General features: G+C 37.9%; 1 protein-coding gene across 5 annotated transcripts in view; it reads right to left on the bottom strand.

The window, feature by feature from the left end:
* The window catches only part of FILIP1 (filamin A interacting protein 1), a 103,220-nt gene extending 87,909 nt beyond the window's left edge, over positions 1–15,311 (bottom strand). For 4 of the 5 annotated variants that reach the window (XM_084514898.1, XM_084514899.1, XM_084514901.1 and 1 more), the window contains exon 1: positions 14,831–15,310. The gene's annotated coding sequence lies outside the window, so the exon portion shown is untranslated. Of the gene's footprint in view, positions 1–14,830 lie in introns of all 5 variants that reach the window. The other variant, XM_084514900.1, reaches the window with a different exon arrangement.
* Between the last annotated feature and the right edge of the window lie 4,728 nt (positions 15,312–20,039).

Raw genomic sequence — 20,039 nt, 5'->3', positions numbered from 1 at the left:
GTTTAAGAAAGGCTTTATTTCCATACAATAAATAAATAAATAAATGTTTTCATTTTAGGAGTTGCATAGATGCAACACTACTCTTCAGTTAGAGTCTCAAAGATTCCGATGGACTGAGCAAACTGCATGAAAAAATGCTACGGTTTTACCACCCTTGATAAGCCTGTGGAAAAAAAAGGATTGTACCAAAGAAGAGATTTAGAATAAACCAAAACTAAAACTCAACACTACATACTCTATATATTTCTTAGATTGTCACAGGCTTCATAATCTATTGTCACCACTGGATTCACAGTGGCTCAGGAAACCTAGGTTTTATTGCTTTGTTGATTGCACAATGACACAGTATTATTTATTTGTACTGGTAGATTTATTTTTTTTCAGTGATGGCTTGTGCTTTCTTCTTATATCTATGGAGAGAAATGGTAATATGAAGTTAATCTCCAAATTTTCTAATGTCGAGTCAGTTCCCATGGCCTAGAGAAAAGCCAGAGCACCTGCATGAGGATTCACACTGCAGGGGGACTGGGAGCAGAATAGCCTGAGTAGATGCTGCAGCTGAAATGTTGGGTGATATGTTCTAGTAAACAACTCATCCCACCTAAAACTATGGTTCTGAGTACTCTGAAGGAGATTCGGGTTAAATTCAGTATGTAGTTTCAGAGAAAAGAAATGAAAATACGGTGTAAGAAACAGTTCCTTTTGCTATGTCTGATTTTTTTTTTTCCCACACTGAAGTCACAGGTAGCCAGAGGTACTATCAGAGTGAGGCTGAAAACTGGTAAGAAAATGTTTTCTGTCCTCTTCTTTCACTAGTCCCTATTCCCTTTCAAGGCCAAGTACTGTTTAAAGTTCTTACTATACAGAAAGAAACTGTTGTTCAAATCGTCCACATGATTCAAACCAGGTATTTGACATGACTGAGTATTGAGTCGCATGGAGTAAGGAAAACTCTATGACGTTGCATTTAACTTTGAGTCTCCCCAAGTGTCTGCTCTTGCTCCAGTAAATATTTAAGTATTTCATATAAAGTAGAAAAATTTTCTATGCAGAGAATGAAGCAGTCATCCCAGAATAACTCACATTTAAAGTATTTTCCTGGGAGGTGGAGGACTGTGATTTAATCCCTATCTCATAGTAAGTATCCTAACCTTTTCCTTTGTGGGTTGCTTTGTGTTTTTTTTTTTCATGGTTCCAAACTCCCACTTGTCTTCCTGTTCTTTAAATTTTGCTAGAAGAGCCCCATAAGAAAAACAGTATTTTGCTGTCTGGTAAAATATTTAAAGCAAACAAAAACTAATGTGTTTCATTGCAAATCCTGAAAAAATATAGCAAAGCATTTATTTATTTTTAGGTTCAACCATCAATCCAAATAGTACAAAGATATACATAGACTTAATCATAATTAATTTTTCTGGGAATCCTTTAAAGGACTAACTGAACAGTATCTCCCTCCCACCATTCTGTCTGTGCCTCTCTCTTACTTGCTGTCTGCTTCTCAAATCTATCTTCTACTTTCTTCTTCCCCTCTCTTACATCTCTGGAGACTCAAGGGCAGAACTCTTGCAAATAATTTACTTTTTATTTTTGTCTAGGAGGAAAGGTGTTACATTTGTGAAAAGTTCATTTTGTGTGCATCACGGTACTACTGAGTGATTACTACCCAAAAACTTTTATGAACTCAGAAATCAAAGTTTGTTTTCTAGCAGATTATGCATTAAGATGGAGAAAATATGTTTTGTATTAACAATGGTAATGAATATAAAAAAATACTTCAATTATATATATATATGGCAACAACTAATGTATGGCAACAAATAGCAATTGACATATTGCATGTCTATGTATGCACTATTATTTTTATTCCCAGATCAAGAAGCATATTTTCTTAGAGCGTGGGAGGGGAGATGAAGCAAGGGAAAGATGAGAAGCTGTTGCTGCACCATCAGCAGTCGTGGTGCACTCCCCCAGAACATGGCCTGGCTGCAGCCATAATGCTCACCCAGGCTGGAGCTGTGCCTGCCCCGAGGCTGGGAAATCCTCTCACACTTTGACTACATGAACACCAGGGTGTTCTCCCTTGGCTAGAAAACTCCTGTCTCCTCTGGTATTTCATAAAAATAAAACTCTTAACTGCAGCCTTTTAAAGACTGACTGCATTGTAAAACACTGGCTACTTTATTCCTGTGTCCCCTTCTCACTGAACCCACTCAGGTTCTCTGGTCTTTGCACCTTGCTCCCTGAACCTATTTTTTAGTGTGTTACCATCTATCTATATGTGCCCCATTACAAATGAGTGGTATGACTAATTTCATAGTCACACAGTCATGCTGTGATGCAGGTAAAGCCATGAGGAAGCCAGCATTTTCAGCCTAAGTAAGGGAGCCTTCAGATAGGGTTGATGTTGGGGTGAACTGAAATGTTATCTGTCAGCTGTAGCTGTCAGCAAAAATATTAAAGAAAGAGCAGCTGCATCATGCCACAAGCAGGGGAGTGGAGCAATCGTAGCTCCAAAATAGACCTTCGAGTCAGACAGAGTTTTCTTTTAATGAACCCCATTAATAGCCGTAGACTATTTATTTTCAAGCCTGCTTTGAGCCAGTTGATAATGCTCCTGCTTTTAAAATGTTCAAAACAAAAGCTTGAAATGCAAGTAAAGATCTATTTAGAATGGGACTTATTGCGAGGTATGTTACTACGCCTACACAACGCATTTTTTTCCTAGTAATTATTGTCAGCTTCTGTATCCCAAAATTTGCCCACACTGTTTTAGTACATAAGTGCTGATATGACAACAATATTGATACAATAATATAAAATCATAACCACATTTCTCATTTGGAAGAAAAGTCCTTATCTTATTGTAGCTTCTGTAGGATTTTTTCTTCCTTTTCAGAACATTTCATTAATAGATACGTATCTATCCTGAAAATATTTATTAAAAAATAACATCTCACAGTCTTTTTGGGTAATGATTAAAGAAAATAATAAGCTGCAGTCTCTTCGGGATCCTGAATTCCAAGATAAATGTAATAAAGCTTGTGGCGGGGTGTTATTGTTTACTGCTTGGAAAAACTTATGCAACAGCATAATACTGTTCTGATTTTTGAGCTGCTGCTAATGAAGTACAACCAGACAGGGTACATTGCCATGAGTCAGGAAATCTGGATGTTCCTGGACGGAGGCCAAGAGAGCTTAGACACATCAGAGATGTGATGTATATGTATCCTCTGGGGGAGATACACGGAGTTGTTTTCAAGCATCTCAAGCTGCCTGATTCAAGAAGCAACCAAATGACCACCCTGAAACGAAGTTACTGGCTGTCTGTTTCTCAGAGTCCCTTGTTTGAACACCAGGAAAACAGGAATGAAGTAGGCTTTCCAGGGGAGTTTAGAGATTAGATACTAGGCTCAGCCTTGGGACAATAGGTCCAAAACCCTGCGGGTTTTACTTTGTTCTTTCTCTATAAAAGGAAAAACAAAACAAAACAAAACAAACCACCCCCACAACCACCCCCACCCCCCCCAAAAAAAAAAAAAAAAAAAAAAAAAAAAAGAAGAGAAAAAACATACACAAGAGACTAAAACAAAACCCACAAAATTCAGAAAACAAACAAACAAATGAAAAACTGATATGATGCAATTTACTGTAGACCTTTAAACAAACCTTCTGGACACATGGTGGGTTGAAGAGTGGTGATGGCTCTATAACAGCCTTGTAAGAGCATGGGTGCTGTTTTCATGCATGTGGGGAGGAGCTCCCCTCACCACAACAATAAAGCAGTTGCTGAAACGCTGCTCCATTTCTAAACAGCACTACAGTACATATATAGCTTCCTAGCATTTTTGCAGACCTTAAAATGTTTTTACCACCAGAAACATTGAGAGAAAATAACTGTTTTCCTAAAGATAGCTGGGGACCCTGTAAAGGGTGCTGCTGATTTCTTTTCTTTTCCACTCCCCACTCTTGCAGGTTAATACAACCAACCCAGGAAACTTTCATTTTTCACTCTTCCCCATTTCTTGGTAGCTGTGCTTTCTTCTATTCCCACAACCTTTCCCCACATCTTGTCCCAGGGGAGGACTGGAGCTGCCACTGCTGCTTGGGGCAGAGCAGGGCATACGATGCAGTTGAGCCCCTGTCCCTCCAGTCCTTCCAGGTATGTGGAGGTTTTTTGGACTTCCATGTTTTGCACCTTTTAGTTCTATCAGAGGAAGCTCTTACAATAAAGACCTGATCTTCCTTTTACGAAATCTATGGAAAGGCAATTTATTACCCAAGTCTTTCCCTCCATGGGAAGGCTCTCAAGTAAACTAATAAATAATGTCAGACCTCCTGCCTCTCTCTGGAGCAGCTTTGGGACCTTTGTCACAGTTGCTGCTGCCATTACACCAAGGCAGGGCACAGTGTGGCAGCCTTCTGCTGTGTTTTGGCAGATGTTCCTGCAAACCTTGGCCTGCCTCATGTGTGCCATGGCAAATAGATGAGTGTTGGACTCCTTCCTGCTCCCAAACTCATTCCCCTGTCTAATGGTATTGCTGATTGTGCTTGTACAGTTTTGAGTCAAGCTTGCAAAGCCATGGGTTCAGGAGATTTTAAAGCAATACATTGTGGAAACTTTTTAGAGGCCTTCTGGTGTCAGATCTTGAGCTTGTAGCCTTCACCTCTTGAAGCTGTGAAGGATGTGGTGCTTGTTTTTGTTTGTTTGTTTTTCTTCTATTTTTTCTCTGTTTTTAATTAAAGCTGAATCTATAATGATGACCTAATTCCTAGAGTAAGTCCTTATTGAAAATGCCAGCTGCTGAGAGAGCCCTTTGAGCTGCTACCATTGCTTTGGCCAACTGGGCAGGCCTGGAGACCCAAACTGCTTGCTGGGCCTACAGGAGCCAGGCAGCAGCGCAGGCTGCTCCTGTTTTCCAGGAGCTCTCTCTTCCTCCAGCCAGTACAATCGGTCAGTGGGGCCTGTCCTTATCCCCATGGCTGCTCTGGGGATGCCCCACCACCAGCTGATTTGAGATAGCTACATGCCAAACAGTGTTTCCCCAAATATCCAACCCTTCCCTCAAAGGCACCAAAATTTTCCCACCGAATTTTTTTTTTTTTTTCCCTCAGCACCCTCCCTCTTGTACCAGGCTGCTTGTTCTGAGCACTTTCTGCCCCCTCCTTTTGACACAAAAAAAGCAAACAGACCACCACCAATACCACTAGTACTCATGGGGACTTCTGTTACCTTTAGCTCCGTAGCAGTTCTTAGCAAAATAACACCCCCAGGAGCTGACAGCAGCTTCTCTGCCCGGTGGATTACTTGTGGTATAACTGAATCTGAGGGAATGGTTTTCTTTTTCTTGAAGCCTCTTAGTATTGACACTAGTTTGGCTCCTATTTTGGCATGCTTTTCTCCTCATAGCTTCCTGGTCACAACCCTGGTCCCTCTCTTTCCTTTTTCTGCTGCGTATAGCTAATTGCTTTCTACCCACAAGTCAGGGCACAGCTATGCTTCCTCCCTCTGGAGAGCTCCTCTAAAAATACATATTATTGTCACTCAGATAAATTCAACTGCTATTCCTACTTCTCCCAGTAGAATCTGGTTTCCAAGGAAGGCTATTTAAATCTCCTTATTCAAAGCTGTTGACATGATGTTCAATACTGCAACATCTCAGGGTGTCAAAGTCACTGCTATATTTATCCTTGTAACATCCCAGGTGTTATTAAAAGTATAGAAGTAAATAGCTTGCTGGGAGTTGTACAAGGAGTCACTGACATGAAAGCTAGCCATTTAACCAGCCTTCCTCTCCCGACGGTATGTACCTAACACCTGAAAAGGATAAGCAAAACTACCTGAAAGGGATAAACAACAAAATTAAAACATGACACAAATATTTCGGACATGAAACATGAATTTACCAGTGTTTCTCATTAATAAGTAATCAATCAGATGTCCTGTCACTCCTACAGTCTATTCCCTGCAGTGCGATTTAGTCTTTGTTTATATAACTAATGCTGGAGGTATCTAAATTAACTCTCCTTGTGTGCAGTCATGTTTGCCACATGCTTAGGTACTTGCTACTGCCTTAGAGGAATTTTTTGAGCTGACAGCAGTGGCCTGCAGAATTGGTGTTCCTGCTCTGCTTATTTATTAAGAAGCTGCTACAAACTGTTGTGTTACGTTCAGGGTATTCACTGAACACTTTCATAGATTATTCAGTTTATTCCTGATACATTCCTGTGTTTCCTTTGTACTACTGGAGCTAAGGATAAATGTACTACACTGTCCATAGCTAGCTTCACATATTTTTCTGGTACTTCAGTTCTCAGAGAACCATGGAGATATAGGTCATGTGGCTCATAGCAGGGACAAGAAACTGGTATTACTTTGGGGAATTTGTTTTTCCATAACCAGGCAACTTTCACGTTCACAGAGTGGGCCCTGAACATGTCCTTCTGGGCCCTCATGTACCAGAACAATCCCATGCTGCATTTCCATTTACAAATAGACCAATTCTGTCTCAAAGCTATTAATATTGTAGCCCCTCCATCTTTCTCATAAAAGCTGTTCCAAAATCACATAATCATAGAATCATAGGATCATAGGATGGCTTGGGTTGGAAGGGACTTATGGACCAACTAACTCCAACTCCCCTGCCACAGGCAGGGATGCCACCCACTAGATCAGGTTGGCCGAGGCCCCATCGAGCATGGCTTTGAGCACCTCCAGGGATGGGACATCCACAGCTTCTCTGTGCCAGTGCCTCACTACCCCTTGAGTGAAGAATTTCTTCCCAGTGCATAATCTAAACCTATCCTCTTTAAGACAAAATAATGTTGTGGTTAAGAAAGTAGGAAAGTTCTCTGAAAGTAGGAAAATCAATTTAGTTAATTTTTTCTCTAACTCATAAACTACTTTTAAAACCACTGGCCATATGGATTTAGGGCAGGGTAATTAAAGATGCTATTATCTGGTTAACACGTGATTTAGATGCCCTAAGCTTTAAAAGATTATGCTTGCTGGCCTTGTGCTGAAACACTTCTTGTCTGTCCTAGTTCACTCTGGTGTCTTTCAGAGCATGGTCCCATCTTCCTACATCACAGTAGCTTTCTCACTAGCTTAACCCCTATGGTTGTATTTGGGCAGCCTGTATTTAAGAAGCTCCAAGGGTAATATGTATGACCTCTGTGTGTGCGTGTGATATTAGCTCAAGTTCTTCTCTGTAGCAAGTGCTGAGTTTGCTCTAGTCAAACACAGTGGGATCCAAGACCTCTGCACAACACTGGCAGTGAGAATTCCTTTGGCTTTTTTCACTCATCTCTACTGATGATGGCAAAATTCTAGTTCCAGCATCCAGTTTTAGGAATATTACTTGCTGATCCCTCTAAAGAGAAACAGAATACCTGTTTCTAGGTATGAGAAAGGCACCATAAGTGTGAGAAATCCTGTATGGTAAGACTGCTTGTCCCATCCCCTTGAGTTCCACAAGACCACTGCTTTGCCTTTGCTTTATGCTACAGTAATCACCACCAAGTAGAGATGCTTCCACAACTTCTAGACCAAAAAGAGCCTAAGTTTGTCCCAGGTTAACCAGAAGTCCACCTAGGAATCTTGTTTGCCATAAGTGTATTGCTCTATGCTCCTGATTAGGATACCATTGGAAAGAGATTTTCAGTAAGAAAAGTGAACTCAGCAGCTGGGAGCAGTCTCCAGGGTTTCCTTCCTCAAAATCTCTGTTTTCCTTCCTTACTGCTTATTCTTTACTATCTCTATGCCAGCCTTTCAGTTTACTGGACTAGCTGAAAACATAACGATGAAGTATACTTAACATTTTTTCAGAATTCATTTGCAGAAAGATGTCATCTTAATGGCATAATTCTAAATGTTCAGCTTTGAAACAGAATGTGTCCTGGAGAAGGAGGAGTGTGTACATTTTATTAGCTGATATAAACTAGTGCAGCAAATTACAAATGAAATTTTTGGTTCTTATTATGCTTATTTAAGGATATACCACAGCAAACATAACAAAACAAAACAAAACAAAACAAAACAAAACAAACAACAACAACAACAAAACAGATATTTCATCTTCTGCAATTCTGAAAGCGTCAACCAAAGGACCATGATTTATGTTATTTTCAACCATCTCTCCAGTCATCTTGTATTACAGCACATGGATACGAATACAGTCATTATGATCACCAGCAAAATATTACTCAGCTAGCCATGTTCAAAACTTTGTGAACCTAACCGGATGTGAGACCTGAAAGTACTTAAGATAACCGAAAATAATCAAAGCCCTGAGCAACCTGATCAAACTCTACAGCTTAGCCCTGCTTTGAGTGAGACTGGATGGCTTCTGGCAGTTCCTTATACTGAAATTCTGGTCCTGGAATCCTGTAAGTGGCAGCTTCCATTCAGAGGACATTCAGCTGTGACTCCATCTTTTACTGTTTGCAATGTGATATCTCTTGTCACTTGGATTCCATTTTTTTGGATTCTGCCACTCAAAGCAACAGTGGTTCCCACTGCCAGCTGCCTCATACCAACATGGTTTCCCTGGCACTCAGAAGGTCTGGTGCCATGTGTGTCGCTCCGTGCAGAAGGGACATCTTGTTCTGTGCTGTTTGACATGCTTGAGGGCATCCAGCATGGTCATGGTTCCCTTCCTTCTGCCTACTGCCCAAAGTCAAAAATCAGAATGTTAATTTTTTTCTTTTTTTTTTTTTTTAATCAGATTGAGGAATTGAAATCCTTACCTACTGAAATACGATTCAGGTTTCTTTTATTATGTAAGTCCTTGTGGAATAATAAAAGTGGGAAATTTGAGATATAACAGAAGACCTCCTGTAAACTTTACCTTAAAATTTAGATCCAAAATGGTTTGTGATTAAATATGTGGGACAAGTATATGCCTAATTTTTTTTATTATTTTTGTCAGCTCAACACTGAACCAATCGTGGTTAGCCACGTGTGTCTTGCCACCCTTTCATGTATGTTCTTGCTTACGGTTTTTAAATGAGTATTTTTTCCAAGAATCTGAATTATATATTTTAAAAGTAAGAATGTACTTTGAGTCATATAACCGGATAGTATGAGGTTTTATGAATATCCTATCTACTATTTTCACAAATTTGAACTTGAGGATAAATCGTGTATGTTTTCTTTAGTGTATATTTGTTGTCACAGTAACTGTAATTTTCCCAATAAATGGAAATTGCATCGTTTCCTTAAGCATTCAGGTTATTGCACTGAAATAGCATCATGAACTCACCACCACTTCTCCCTTCCTGTTGTCTGGCTAGATCTCATTTAGTTACAGGAACAGGCACTAAAACAGGTTAGTTTAGATATGTGTGCATTAGAAAGCTTGAAGCAAGCCTGCTTAGCCCCATTACATCCTATGACTCATGCATGTGTGGGAAAGACCTTATTTTCACAGAGATCTCTTAGATAAACAAGGCAAGTTGGCAGCAGTTCGATTACACTGATGTTAAGAGTCTCCTGCTTTCCGTTGCATTCATTTGGTTTATATTTTCTGAAAAATGCAAGCAGTCTGATAAACTCTAATGAAAATTCTTTTACCAAGGACACATGACATTTCATTTTCCTTTACTTTTTTTTTTTTTTTTTTTTTAAAAGAAGCAGCCTTAAAACCAGTTCCTAAAAGTTCCCTGTTATTACAGTAATTCTACTTTTTCTCAATTTTTAAAAGTTTGTTAGCAAAGTTGTAGCTCTTGCTACCCACAGCCATAATGCACTAGTTAGATAACTCCCTGCACCTCCCCAACCTATAAGCCCCTCTGGACTTCAGATAGAAAGCGGATTTAGCTTCCAAAAATATTACTTTTGCACATGCAGTGGAACAAATTTTTGAACAACATAAATCACAAAACATTATACACTTTGACACCATTTCCCCAAAAAGGAAAAGCAAAAAAAGCAATCCTTACTGTATTAAAGAGCTGTTAAAGTATATAAATCAAACTCAAAACATTTTTTTGCTAATCCAGTGAGATGTTTGCTTTTTTTCTGAAACCCCATTGCTTTCTATCTGGATGAGTCTGTTCACATAATAAATGATCAAGGTTTTAATTGCAGTTTTATCATCTCTGAAATGAAACTTATTTGGACATCGTACAGCAATCTTTTAGATTCACACACCCCTTTGGTTGTGTCAGCTAACGGCAACTAGACGGGTTGCCCATTTAAGGGAAAAAGTACAGGCTCCAGCCCATTTCCCTGTACTTCGCATGTGTTTGTCCCACTCCTTCAGCAATGCATTCTGTAATGCCAAAAAACATTTCTGCTCTCACAAAAGGCATGCACACGTGCACACACGTATGCACTTTTATGACTAAGCTTCAGCTCTTGTAGAGCTGTAAAATTAAGGAAGTGGATGTTGGAATTCTTTTTTTTTAATTTATTTATTTTATTTATATTATACCACATACAGCGATTTTCTGTTAACTGGGAAGGAAGAAAAAAAGTGGAAATACTACTTCATTACCTCAATAACACCACCCTCTAAACAGTCCTGGATATATCATGTATTTTAACAGCTGTGTATCTTTAGAAGAATAATTCCAAAATGACACATAATTGTGCTTTTAGGATATATGCCTTTAATGGTAGGAATTGTTTCATTCTCTGTAATTGCAAAGTGTGTAAACCATTTTAGAGGCAATCACAATCTATGTAATTTTACATATCACCTTTGTATTTAGCATTTGCATGCTTTACTTGGAGAAAAGATTCATAGTTCAGCCAAAGCAGAATGAGAGTGATAGGGCAAAGCCATCTTGGATTAAAAAAAAAAGAACACTATGTAATTCATTAGAGCCATGAATTTCACAAATACATTAGGCTTCGTACAACCTGCAACATTAGAGACTCTCATAGCCTCTCGTCAACAGGAAACAGGTACAATTGTTCCTGTCCTTTGGATGCCAGTACCTCAAAGAATAATTAAAGGACTGTGCTATAAATGCCTTTTTTTTTTTTTTTTTTTTTTCCTAGTAACACTAACTTTGTACAAATACTAGCTACTAAGTGAGAAAAAGAGAAGTTAAGAAATATTAATTATTAGATCCAGTATCAAGAATAACTTTCATGCCCTAGATAATTCTGACTTCTCTTGTCTGTTTTACCTGACAAGTGACCTCTGAAATTTTCTGGCATTATGTATAAAATCAGGAAACAACCTTCAGCAGGAAACACTGACAGAAGAGAGAAAAAGCTAAAAAGACAGCCACCAGAATGTGATGGTGAAACCGAAAAGTACAAGCACTTGTGCTTCTTACAAAGAAACATTTAAACTTTTCTATGTAGTAGATAACATTATCTTGTCACATGCACATTTTTATTCTTCTCAATTTCAGTTCTTATCTCAGGTTTTAAATACTAAATATTTTTGTTGAAATAGGAAGTATCAGTAGATGGAGTTCTTTCTAGTTTGTCTTGTTTCATCTGGCTTCTTCAAACACATTATAACTGTTTCTCCAAATGGCATTTCAGATATGCAGTAGGGCAAAATCCCTCCCCCAGATTCAGATTATGTATTACAACAGTATGGCAAACTGCAACAGTAGCTCCTTGAGAAAGGAAGGGAAGAAACAGGAAATGAGAGAAAAAGTAAGATGTCTCTTGAGAAAAAAAATATGGACAGGAATATAGATGATGTCTTTTGGCAAATGCTCTTGAGGGGACTGGAAATTTGTCTATTAATTATTGAACACTAAGACCTGATCTTATTAAACTTTAAGGAAAACTTACTTTGAATTCAGTGGCATGCACTTGGCCTCTGCTTCAGTGCAACTGTGACACACATTTTTGTGCCAACAGAATTCCTATCAGCAGGAGTTTTACTGATACACCTATATCAGTAAAAAGATTTCGGTATGGAAATGACTACACTGGCAAAGTTGTGATCCAGAGGACCAAAACAGGAGATGTTAGAAAAAGTAGAGATTTTCTGACATACTTGTGCTTATTTTCAAACTGCCACCAGGAAACACAACTTCAGGAGTCCTACATCAGTCAGCCTAGCTTGGTTTGTAGAGAAGTTTAGTCTTTATGTGACAGTAGCACCAGGTGCTACACTGAGAGGCACAATAGAGAATTTATTCACTAGATCAGTCTCAAGCTTACTGAAACCTGTGGCACAGAGGATGGACCAGTTAACACCACAGTTGTGATTAATTGTCCACCAAATACAAGTGGGAGGAGTAAGGGTAAATCACAGCAGATATAGGCAGGGGCAGAACCATGACGAGCCTTGAAGATGAACTTCAAGTCTTGTGTTAAATCTGGTGTTAAAAAGAACCAGACGTTCTATAAAGAGATTGAAAGATGGGGGTGATGACAAGATACTCAGTTAAGATTATGACTTTAACTGTGACTAGATTGGCTAAAAGAGGTCGTAAATTATAATATTGCTATAATGAAGGTGGAAGAATGAGCCACAGGCAGAGTCTGGAAGTGGATTCAGATTAGGAGGGATACACAGTCTTTAGCACCATGAACAGTATCATTCATTTTCCACGGCTATGGGAATATAAACAAAATCAAAATAATATAGAAGAGGGGAAATAAATGAGCGTGTTTGTCTTCCAAGAAAATCTCTACAAAGGAGAATATTGCCAAAACCTAAATTACTTTTTGATTTGATATAAAATTGAGCTTGGTTTCACTGTAATCATTAGTAGAATTGGCTATTCTTCAAAAATGAAACCATCTGTTGAATAGCCACATTGCATATTCCAGAGATCTGATTGGAAAATCTCAGAGCCTCTTTGTGGACACCTGTTGAGAAGAGTAATTTTAGCCTCCTTCTCCATTTTGAAATGGAGAGGAAGACAGATGTATGTAAAACCACAACTCCATGTGTTGGAATTCACTATCAGACTGTTCCAAAGTTTCTTCATTTGATAAAATTTTGAGCCTAATAAATTTCCCCTTTGCATTTAAAAACTTTGCTAAACATAAATTCCACAAGAAAACTAAAATTTTTAAATTGTATATTATGCTGAGCAACAACTGAAACCAAAAAGCAGTCAGTAACTAGCATATTTCCCATATTTTGTCATTCACATGTATTCAAAGGGTCAAGTTTGACACTTCTCCACAGTTTTTCTTATTTGCCAATGAATTCAATGAAAATAAGAAACAGTAACTTTCACTCTTATGTCAAGATGACAAAAACTGTATAAGTAATCTTTGTCTCAGCTTTATTTCTTATTGTACAGCTTTCTTATGAAAAAATAACTTTCTCAGGATGTGTCTACATTAAAAAGTAATAGCAAAGTTTCCTTTTGAGATTTAGACTTGGGATACCATAGTGCTGTAGTAATTCCACAGTAATCATTATCACATTAAATCATGGCCACCAAAAATATTCCTATTTAGTGCTTAAGTAGGATGCCACTTGCTATGAAATAAAAAGCAAACTATATTACTTTTGCTTTTAAGAATTTTTCTCCATCCTAATACTTCATTTATCTTATTGTTTCATAGGCAGTTATTTTCTCAGCCACCCGGTCAAAGTTGCTTCAGAGCATTTTGTTTCATCCAATCTGCAAGCATATCATCGCTAAGATGTGGTATTGATGTAATTTACATAGCATGCAGCAGTGAACCTAGAATGATTTAGCTAAAGCAAGACCTTCTCAGCTTCCTGAGGCAGTCCCTGAGTCCGCAGACTGAGTGTCAAACAGTGTAGACAGTCAACATAGACCCAATCAGTCCCTTCCTTAGGACAAATATTTTTCATCTGAGACAATTCTACATAAATCTGCAGACAAGGTTTTTGCACGTGTTAAATGCATTTTTTAAATTGTTGCTTTCATAACTAAATTCATATTACAGATGAATTCATAATCAGTGCATCTTTTAAAAATTAATGGATACCAAATTTATTTTGTTTGAAGAAAATGGGTTTAAAAGACCTAGGGAAACTCATTCTTCAATTGACCAAAGAGCTTTTGTTAGTTTAGACAAAGCAAATCATACTGAGCAATTACTGTCATAAATTATATGACCATTACAAAACCATAGGTTATTCAAACAGATACACAGGCTTCTGTTGTGGTATCACAGTAGAAGATCTGAGAACTTATTTCTCAACAATTTTGCTGAAAGGAACAAACACAAAAAAAAAAAAAAAAAAAAAAAAAAAGACCCAGCTCAAGCACGCTTGGATATAACAAACATAAGGTCAGTTTTTAGGAAAGTCGCATTATGCAGATTATGCAGCTAATCAATCAATCAGATTAATATTCTTTCGGTATAAATAAGTACAAGAGGAAGAACCAAGAGCTGTTGGAGTAGTACGAAAGGTACCAGGTGTGCCCGCGCACTGAAAGTTATTAAGGACACAAAAAGTACAAATATGCTAGGTCACAAACTATGCAGTGAATTCAGTTACTGAACGGCTATTTCCTCTTACTTATCATACAGGCTGTCACTGTTTTTTAATAGCTGCTAAACTATCGCTGGTAAGGGGTGATATGTATTCTATTCTTAAATCTTGGTTTGTCCTCTGTCAGCATGTGAGCAGATATAAGCAAGATACATGTCAAAATCCACACACTTTTTTCTTTTTTTTTTTAATAATAATACTAGCTACTTGATTGTGCTTGTTCTAAGAACTGAAAAAGTTATTTGAGCAACGTTTTTCTGTGATGAAAGCATTAAACTAAACATCCAAGACATTTATCTCAGCTTTTATCTACTGAAGTTTGCAAATCATGCAGAAGATTGTTCATAGAAGGGAGCAGACAATAATCAGTAGCAAAGAATCTCACTTGTAAAAAGAATTCATTAGAGTGGTTAGCTCAGTCTTACCTGTCAGCAAGAACTTAGGAATAGATCCTTTACACTGCCAGATCGCAGTAGCTTGTCCCACGGTACTACCACAGCAGTAGCCTGATCCAGCCCAGGAGAACACAAAGAGAGAAACTTTTCCCACTTTTCAAGGTCTACCAGCAGCTGAAGGAATGAAGGAAATAGGGTAGAGAACAGAGGACTGAGTTGCTTCTCGCAGAAATCCCAGGCAGGAGAAGTAGGAGGTATACTCTGTCTGTGTCTCACCCAGACTTTTGTTTAAAAGTTTTTTCAACTGTTGCTAGGTGGTGTTAGGCTTTGGCAGTTTAGTTCTCAGATTGTATTTCCCCTCTTCTGGTCTCTTCACACAGTGTTACAGCAATGACTTTGTTGAGCTCAGCTCGCTTGTGCTATATTTAACCAGTGTTCTCAGCAAGTCAAGCCTGTCAACAGCTGAGAAGTTTGGAGCAGGCTTTGCTGAGTTCCTCAGCTGCTGAATTATCAGTGGATGTAGCACTGCACAGCCCAGCTACTACATTCACTGAAAGATTGCGAGGAAACCGTCAAATCCTTTTAAGGGCTTCCAGTGACTTCACAGGAGTAATTACTATTTAAAGCACTAAGAACAAGATGTGTATTTAGGCATATATTTTAGACCGCTAGAGAAAGAATACTTGTGTTCACAGCAGATGAGTTCAATTATTTATACAGTGAGGATTTTCCTAGGACATGTAGGAAGTTTATAATTTGAAAGGTATGCACTTCACTTGAGGAAAAATTACACGTGGGGAGAACTTCTTGCAGCATAATTTTTACAGAGTTTAAATTTGTTAAGATGACACAGGGAAATTAATGAAAGGTTTAGGCTGGAAAGTTTTCAGCGTGATGTTTATTCCAAATACAACCTTTTTCCCCAGGACCAAGAGCTTCACTACTCTGTCTCTAACTCTCATTGAAGAAGAAAAGGAAAGCCACACAAACCTTGATTTGCTTGATATGAAGCAGGCAAGAAGGAGTATTAGGAACACATCACTTGATACGTTGCATATGTTTTTGTGTATCCACACTTGCTTCTGAATCTATTTGATGCTAATTCCAAGCCATGTCTCCAAATCAACCAACCAGGAGTACCATTGGGCAGCTTTTCAGCCCACAGACCACCACATATCAAAGTTCTCCAAAGACTTCGCAGTCTCAGACTCTGGAGTGAAGTTCTACTAATTCATGGCAGAACAGCCCCTGGAAATGTCTCTGGCAAAGAATATTTCTTACCCTAACAACTCTGTTCAGACCCGAGCTGTGCTTCAGAGTGAAATGCAAAATGGGCCTCTTGGAAAGCTTTACCCCAGTGACAATTTGCAATATTCACCTACGGTTAGATGAAGAGGCAGGAAAGAAAGAAGAAAGGAAAGAAAAAGGTAGAAAAACATTTAAAAAATTACGCATCCATTTTTGTACCTGGAGACATGTCATCCATTCAGAGAAAAAGCAGGAGATTCACGCAAATCATAATACCCTTTGGTGATGCTGGGTCACTGCACAGATAGTAGGGGGGAAGCAGAGAGGTATCGTGCTCTTTGTGCTGATTTCAACATGTAACTGGGTATAACTATATGAGATGCCAAGGGGTGAGCACAAGCCTTCATGGGATGGAGCTGTAGTATTAGCTGTACCTTGGTGCTCTAAACCCATCTCCATAATGAGACAGGCTTACATTCTGCTTGAGCTGTGATATTTTCTAAACAAGGAAGGAACAGTGAAGGAAGACTCCCATTCCCACTGAGCTTATAAAGAGAACATGTAGTAAATACAAGGTATTATGTCAAGTAACTGATATTTAGACGTTGATGGTAGATTTATAAATGTCCCAAATGCTTCCATTGTATCAAATACATTTTATTTTGGAGACCAAGTAATAAATACTAATTTCATGTTGTTCATTTAAATATTTAACTTGGACAGAGTATCTAGAATGTACAAAAATATAAACACTCTATTTTATAGAAACAGCTATTTGGAAGTTTATTGTAGGAACAGATAATATATTGGCACAAAGCATGGTGTTACATACTTCCACTTTGAACTGAAGTGAGTTACGTACATCCACATTCTAAAAAGACCATGTGATTTTGTTCTATGGTACAAAATTGAAGTATTCCAAGCAGATGAGTAACTTTTTGACTATTCTGGCCTTAACTTCTTGCTCAAAGGTCAATATTAATAGTACTTTATCCATTCATCTACAACAAATTAGGCAAAGAAAACAATTAACTAAGCTCATAAATCTCAGAGAAACTGAGTGATTCTCAACATTTCTCTCCCATTAGTTAGTGGCATATTCACTGAGTGGAAAACAATGCAACTTCTTAGGAGGCAATCTCTGCTGCCAGCCCTTGTGGGTGGGTTTCAACAGTGGCCTGCTGATGCAAGTCTGCTCATTCTTCTACACTTGCAATCATACTCCCCAGCTGTGCCCCATAAATATTTCTCCTATAAAACAGTGGGAATTTCAGAAGAAAAAAAATGGCGAAAATGGAAATCAAAGAAAATACAAGCACTTACAGCATAGGTAACAGTGCAGTTCTTGAAAGTGTAAAACTTCTAACTTTGTGTGGTATAAAAATGGTTTACATTGGTTTACATTGTTATGTGTATGTATGTATTTTTCTTACTGCTTTGAGAGAAACTATAATTATAAAACATAGGCTGGGAAGGCTGGAGAATAGTAAGATAAGAAACTGAACCACAGAAGAGACTTTTTAGTTTGACATCCTACATGAGGTCTTAGCGTCAACTTACACCATCATCCTACAACTAAGTCTAGAAAGTGTGATATCTCCTAATTAAGCAGCCAGGATACTGGAGTCCAATGTAAATACTCCCAAAGCTGAAGCTCTCAGCATTGTTTCCAACAAAACACCAAAGGCCAGAGCCACACAAGACAAAGGGGACCAAATGTAGCCCTAGAGAGTTCAGGACATGTTGCCATCTTTGGATATCATGTTAGTCACAAATGTAGAAAAGGGATTGCCAATGTTCACACTGTCCTATTTCTCTGTACCAACTTCACTAGAAAACAGAAGAAAATATGAAACAGAAAATATGTCCTGAGCTGCTCCAGAGAAACCTGTGGTTTGAGGCAGAAATTACCAGCAGTTGTTGACAAGATCAAAACAGATGTCTTCTTCTGACTGTACGGGTCCCACCTGACTTGAAAATATCTGTAAATAACCTCATTCTGGAAAATATACATTACTATATATATTTATATATTTATATATGCTATATATATAATGTATATAGCATTACTATATAATTTTTATTTCAACTGTCCATCACTGCAGTGAATAACTTCATCTCATTCTCTAAAGCCATGGGGGAATCCAGAGTCAGTGCCTTATACCTTTTCTCTTCTCAAATATTGTACATCATAATTAACTGGCCCAATGTACCAGAAACAAATTATCCAAGTGGGTTTAGGGTTTCTTCAGAAATGTATGTTCAGAGAAGCTCTACTATGGGTAAAATTTTGTGAGAGCAACTACAGTCAGTTATTCATTACTTTGCTCCTCATTGAAGTGTACTGAAGAGTACAGAAGGCTCTTCATTGAAGGGTAAGGAGTCATTAGTATTTTAATTTCTAAAAAAAATATTTTTTTATTTGCTTGAAGGATCTTCTGACACCCTGGTTTTATAAGACTTTTGTTCACTTCCATAAGAGCAGTATTATTTTAGATTGCGCTGCTACTTTTACCTTTGTTTCAGCTTTACAGTGTAACTGGCAGGGAGGGTGGTTGATCATATTTTGATTAACCTGATCTTGGCTGCATCCCCTCAGATTTATATTTTGAGAAGGCAAGGTATTTTTTTCTGCTTTTCCAGATACTATTGTCACCTCATAAAACTGATATTGCTTTTTAGATATTAGATCTTCTATATCCTCAGCTCAAGCACCTGCTTTTTTAGAACCAAAGAATAAAACATTTCTGCCACCTAGTTCATAGATTTCATTTAGTTGTCTGTTTTATAATCTTGCCAAACTAATTAAACTAATAAAACTTTGTGATATCCCCCAATTCAAATATTTTCCCAGATACATAAATTATTTTCCTAGGTGTAATTTAAAAGTGAATTGTGTAATTAACACTGCTATTTTTATTTCCCTTAAACCTTTTTACTCCCTGTTTTTTGTGTTGTTTTTTTTTTTTGTTTGTTTGTTTGTTTGTTTGTTTGACATCTGCATTAATCTTAATTTTATTTGTTGTAAACACATCACATATATCTAAAAAATCAGTGACATAAGATCCTTGCCACAGCTACAAATTTCCAGAAACTCTTACTGGAGTTTTATAATCTTTCCTGTAACAGTTTTTCATGCTTTATCAGTGAGATAAAAATAGGGTGTCTTTCATTTTGTTTCTTCATATGATGTCTTGATCTATATTTTTTTCTTCAGAAATAATTTCTTTTAAAAATATTTTAATTAAAGAAACATGTTAAAATGCTTGGGCATTTCAGTTGTTTTAAATTTGATATTTTTGCATTTTGCCAACAAAAATATCAGCATTTCATAAGTCTTCTCATTATGAAATAGGCATAATTCTGAGATCACTACAGTCAGACAGACAACCACACCAAAAATGTCAGATGGCCCATCAGACTTAGAGGGGCTCAACACTGTTTATGACAAATGACAGGAAAAATAGTGATAAGATTTGTATCAGAATTGGACACTTGAGTCTGAAGCTCCAAAACCTGGCACTTGCTAACAGCTGGGTCAAATGGAGACAGCCTGAAGCCTAAATCTGGAGGAAAGTGCCAAGTCAGGTCTCTGGAAATAGAGCAAATCATCTTATTTGCTCCGCTGCCACACCCCAGGAGTGGTACGTAACTTGCTCAAAGACTGATAAAAATGAGCTGAGCATGGATTAATTGCTTTTAAGGCCAGAATAAGCTACTTTGATAATCTAATATTGCCTCCTACACAGGAAAGGCAGGGGAATTTTCCTCAAGCAAAGAAGCAACTTGCAGTGAATTAAAGCACATCCTTCAGAAAGATTATATAAAGCAAATATGGACAATCTGCCAACTCAACATAGAATCATGGAATCACAGAATGGCTTGGACTGGAAGGGACCTTAAAGATCATCTAATTCCAACCCCCTGCCACGGGCAGGAACACCTTCCACTAGACCAGGTTGCTCAAAGCCCCATCCAGCCTAGCCTTGAA

Source organism: Aythya ferina, assembly GCF_964211825.1.
Source record: "Aythya ferina genome assembly, chromosome: 3".
In the NCBI taxonomy this organism is placed as follows: domain Eukaryota; kingdom Metazoa; phylum Chordata; class Aves; order Anseriformes; family Anatidae; genus Aythya; species Aythya ferina.
The sequence above is the reverse complement of the archived record's forward strand: the minus strand, read 5'-3'. Positions and strand labels throughout refer to the sequence as shown.